This window comes from Solanum lycopersicum, chromosome 1 (genome assembly GCF_036512215.1).
Source record: "Solanum lycopersicum chromosome 1, SLM_r2.1".
In the NCBI taxonomy this organism is placed as follows: domain Eukaryota; kingdom Viridiplantae; phylum Streptophyta; class Magnoliopsida; order Solanales; family Solanaceae; genus Solanum; species Solanum lycopersicum.
The window spans coordinates 15,275,964-15,281,930 of record NC_090800.1 but is presented as its reverse complement, the minus strand read 5'-3'; positions in this window follow the sequence as shown (position 1 = coordinate 15,281,930).

Below are 5,967 nucleotides of genomic sequence, written 5' to 3'. Positions count from 1 at the left end.
AGATTTCTTTGTGATTGTTTTCATTGATGATATATTGGTACATTCGAAAAATGAGGGTGAACATATGGACCATTTGAGAATGGTATTTTAAGTCCTTAAGGAACACCAACTGTTTTCCAAGTAAAGCAAGTGTGAATTTTGGTTAAGACCGATGGAGTTTGTTGGTCATATTATCTCAAGTGAGGTATAGAAGTCCATAAAAAAAACTGAGATGGTTTAAATTGGCATAGACCATTGACTCCAACCGACCTTAGAAGTTTCTTGGGTTTAGCCGGTAACTATAAGAGGTTCGTGAATGGGTTCACGTCCATTGCTTCTCCTCTAACTACCTTGACCCAAAAGAGTGTGAAGTTTGAGTGGTCGGAGGCTTGTGAAAGAAGCTTCTTGAAAGATAGGCTTACCTCCGCTCTGGTGTTGACTTTACTGGAGGGTACCAAGGGTTTTATGGTATATTGTGGCGCTTCCCAATTGGGCTTGGGTTGTGTCCTTATGCAACAAGGGAAGGTAGCAACCTATGCCTCTAGACAACACAAGGTGCATGAGAAGAATTATCCAACTCGTTATCTTGAATTAGCAGTCGTGGTGTTTGGTTTAAAAATATGGAGGAACTACTTTTATATTGTACATGTGCATGTGTATACCGACCATAAAAGTTTTTCAATATGTGTTTAATCAAAAGGAGTTAAATCTCTGACAAAAAGGATAGTTGGAATTGTTGAAAGATTATGACATGAGTGTTCACGACCACCCTGACAAGGCTAATGTGGTGGTGGATGCTTTAAGACGTATGACCATGGGTAGTGTGTCTCATGTGGAGGAAGGTAGGAATGACCTAGTGGAAGATGTTAATAGGTTTGCTATATTGGGTGATCAGTTGGAAGATTCCCCAATGGTGGTATTACGGTTCATAATAACTCTGAGTCATCTTTAGTGGTTGGGTGAAGTCTAAGCAACATCTTGATTTTCTATTGATGGAGTTGAAAAAATTGGTACTTAGCAAGTTAAATGAGTCATTCTCTGAAGGGGATATGGAGTGCTAAGGTACCAAAATAGATTGTGTGTTCCGAATGTTAATGATTTGAGGAAAAGGGTTGTAGAAGAAGCTCATGGTTCCCGATATTCTATTTATCCGAGTTCCACCAAAATGTATCGTGACCTTAGATATATATTGGTGTGATGGTTTAAAAAATACATAGCGTAGTTTGTATCCAAGTTTTTGAATTGCCAACAAGTTAAACCCAAGCATCTAAAGCCTAGTGTTCTAATTCAAGAAATGGGTGTTACTACTTGGAAGTGGGAAGAAATTAATATGGACTTCATTATGGGGTTGCCTCGAACCTAGAGGCAAAATGACTCAATTTGGGTCATTGTGGATAGATTGACGAAATCCGCTCACTTTATCCCCGTTAGGTCCACTTATTCGACATAGGATTATGCGAGGATCTACATACATGAGATTTTGAGTCTTCATGGGATTCCTTTATCCATCATATTAGATAGAGGTGCACAATTCACTCCCAATTTTTGGAGGTTATTTAAAAAAGATTTGGGTACACAAGTAAAGCTTAGCACCATTTTTCATCCCTAAACGGATGGTCAAGCGGAGCGTAATATTCAAACCCTAGCGGATATGCTAAGAGCTTGTGTTTCAAAGGGAAATGGGACAATCACTTGTCATTGATAGAATTCTCTTATAATAATAGCTATCATTCGAGTATTTCCATGGCACTTTTCGAAGCACTCTATGGTAGGCGATGTAGGTCTCCGGTTGGGTGGTTTGAGGTTGGAGAGTCTTCACTCCTTGGTCCCGAAATAGTCTATGATGCTTTGCAGAAAGTTCGGGTTATAAGAGATAGGTTGAAAACAACCTATAGTCGGCAAAAGTCCTATGCCGACAATATAAGAAGAGACCTTGAATTTGAAGTGGGTGATAAAGTGTATTTAAAAATTTCACCTATGAAAGGGGTGATGAGATTCGGCAAAAAGGGGAAGCTAAGCCCCCGGTATGTGGGTCCTGATGAGGTTTTGCAAAGGGTCAGAAATGTTGCATACGAGTAGAGATTACCTAGTGATCTAGCTTTGGTTCATCCAGTATTCCATGTCTCCATGCTTAAGAAGTGCATTAAGGATCTCGTGTCCATTCTTCCTATTAAAGGGCTAGGTGTGGATGAGGACCTTTCCTATGAAGAGGTTTCAGTGGAACTAGATCACCAAGTAAAGAAGTTGAGGAACAAAGAGGTGGCCTCCATAAGTTTTATGGAGAAATCACCTAGTTGAGGGAGCAACATGGGAGGCCAAGGTCAACATGAAGTCTCATTATCCTTAATTTTTTTCCTAATTAAGGTTAGTTGTTCCTATTACTAGTGAAAATAATGAGTAAATTTGAATTTGACTTGTGTTGCAAAAATGTGCATAATTATGGTGAAAGGTTTATGCTCAAAATGAGTTTTCATGTGAAAAATGTTGTTTTGTTTGATTTGTACTCATTTCTGTATTTGGTGTATTTTAGCCTTCATGAAATAGTATTGAGCATGTTGATGTGTTTTGGAAGAAGTTTTGGCCTAAGTAACTCTTGATGCTATGTTGAGCTCATGTTGTCATTGAGAAGGTAATTCCTCATGTTGTGATATTGAGTTCTTATATGTGGTAAATGTTGTTTTGAGTTGCTATGTGTAAATGTCATGGTTATATGTTGAATGAAGTTGTGATTACTCCTCTGAGTTGTAACTCATGTTAATGTGTGTGGTTGGTTAGGCTGCTAGTATTGAGTCTATTCTTTCCCTATAAAAAAATTTTAGTGTCATTCGGGGACGAATGTTCCTAAGGGGGTATAATGTAACACTCCGAAAGTCCATGAACTAATCTAGAGCCTTACATAATGAACTAAAACTTGAAGCAATGTTTATAAGCCTAAAATAATGTATTCAAACTAATTCAAAAGTCTTATAGTCAAAACGTCAAGAAACGTCCTTGACGTCCGGAGACTAGTGAAATTGAGATTAGTGTTCCTTGACATGTTTCATGGGGTTTTAAGAGTTGGAATTTAATGAAAATTGATAAAAAAAAGTGTTAAATAGGTGTCAGAGTATGTTTAGGGTCGAAACGTCTGGGTACGACTCCCCAAGGATCACCCTGAGGGTCCTTGGAGAGGACCCTTGCATTTGACCCAAATATGCAATTTTGGACCGTGTGCATCGACGAGACAACGGACGAGCCGTCGATTGATCGATGCTCCATCGTATAAAACTTAGCCAAACTTCAAAAGTTTTCCAAAAACCACTCTTTGACCCAAATGATGCCCTTGTAGTACATGGTCGTCGATGGACCTACGGACCGTAGGTCCAGGCCTCGTAGTTGGTTAGTTGATTTATTCAAATCTAAGGGAGAGATGAGTTAGTTTAGGGACTATATAACACCTAACCCTCATTAAACAAACCTAACACTCCTTATTTCCCAAACTTAAATCTCTCTACCTTATCTCTACTTTGTCTCTCCCATAGAACCCCATTGAAAACAACTTCAAAGCTTCACCAGGGCACAAAGATTCGAGTTTTCTCTTCAATTATATAAAAATTAACAAGGTATGGAAGCTCTTAACTCTTGGGACTCCTTTCCCCAAGAGGTTATTCAAGTTGATTTCTAAAAGTTGATAAAAACACGGGTTTCCTTCTTATTCTGAAATTGATCTTTCAAATTGAATTGTTCTTGGTTCTTTTGAATATTGTGGATATATTATGATTGATTATTTGTTAAATAGGGTATTTATTGATATTATACCTAGTTCTATTGAAGAAATCAAGGTTATGAATTGATATTGAATTGGTTAGTGATGATACAATTGACTTAGTTCTTGTGTTGATTGCTATTATATGATGTTATTAAGTATATGTATAGATGAATATGGTTAATTTGATGGTAAGACCATTGAAGAAATCTTTTGAAGGTGAATTGGTAAGACTTTCTTGTGTTGATTGCTATTATATGATGTTATTAAGTATATGTATGGATGAATATGGTAAATTTGATGGTAAGACCATTGAATAAATCTTTTGAAGGTGAATTGGTAAGACTTTGTGATCTTGAATCCTTCCTTCAGTTGTGATGTCTCATACTTGATGATCATGTTCCACTGAGATATTGCATGTGATTAGATTTAGTAGGTGATTATATGATGAATGTAATTTAAATGTCTTGACTATATGAATTGTGATATTATGATTAAGGTATGATGATGTAACATTGATTGTGAATCACTTATGTGCCTTAGTATGATATATGATGATTATGAAGTGTTAATCTTACATATGAAGGTTGTAGTGAAACGAAGTTCTCATGCAATACTTAATGAGCAAATGATATGATATACAAGGGGTTAGTCTACTCTAGCCTATATTAAGTTATGATGATTAAGAATGACTTAAAGATATTTCGAAAAGGGACTTTAGCATAGCACCGAATGAAGTAGTTATGAGAGGTGTCCCTTCCAAACATGGGAAGGTAGGTTCACAATCGTTCTCATGAGATGGACATTGCAATGCAATTGTGCATAAAGAGGGTCTCAAGCATGTCTCCTAGTTCTTAAACTATGTTGCTCCCATAGAAATACTAGCTAGTGGATCCACCTATAAAGATATATTCATATTTTGGTACTACCTTGGAAAATAACCACCTTCTTTCGATATAGGTTCTCATGACACAAGATTTCATCTTTAGCTCACATGGTCTATATCGGTTAAGGTAATTGTTCTCGAAAGTAAAATGAAGTAATAAAGTGAATACTAACTAGGGTGACTTAAAGGAATCTACTTAATGTAGGTAGGGGTATGTGACTCTACTTTTTCATGGCAGAAGTTGACCTTGAGGGAAATCCTAGGAGGTCGTTCTTATGTACTTATGATATGTATGAAATGTAGATGATGATCCTATATGATACTAGTTTCATTAATGTATATGCTATTAGCCTAATTGATATGTATGATGAAGAACATGCATAATATGAAGGTATATGAAATGTTGACGTTGCTTATGGTAATTTACTTGGTTTACTTGATTATGTGAGGTTTTGGGACTTCACATGAGAATTACACTTGTAAGCTTGGGAAGGGGTCGTAGGTAAGTGTCTTGTATGTTGTAGTGAATATGAACTCTCGTATATGAATTGTTATTGTAGTGCTATGTTTTAGGTATTCATGTCTATATGATCTTAATGTGATGCTATTCAAGTTGGTATGACTCATGTTGATACTATCCATGTTGACATGACTTTGTGGTAATGTTGGTTTTGTGTTGGATATGGACTTGTCTTAGGTAATGTTGTGTCTATTGGTTTATATGTGTTCTTGATTGTGCGTAAAGGTTTTTCAAAGTAACGTAGCATGGTTTTGAACAAATGTCTCTTTTAGCATGATTTCAATGTTTTATGTGCATATGTTTTCCTACTTAGTACATGTTGTTGTACTAACACGTATCCTTTCCCTTTATCATAAACAATGTAGATTCGGGTCGTGAGGTCAAGGTCGATTTGGAAGAAGACTTGGACTTTTCCCCAAGTTTTAGTAGGTCCTCTAGTTCGAGGATGGTGCCACACGTTCTACCTTAGAGACATTGCTATAGTCTAATGACAGAAATTTCTTTCCTATTGTTGAAGATATTGTTGTAAGCTCTATTTGGTAATTACGAGTTTGTGTAAGGGCTATGCCCAAAGGTGCTACTTCATTTTAGATGGTTCAATGTGAGACAAAATATTTGACTAATTCCTATGTATCGATTATGTTGTCTAAACGAGAAGTCGATGTAAGTTTCATATGCTCTAAGTAAACTCCATAGGTAGTGCGTGAGAGGTCTAACTAAACCTCAATATACATATATATATATATATATATATATATAGTCTTTTGACATGTCTCAAGCTATGAGAATTTCCTATTAGAGTTATTAGTGAAGTACAAGCTATAGTGAATTCGGTAC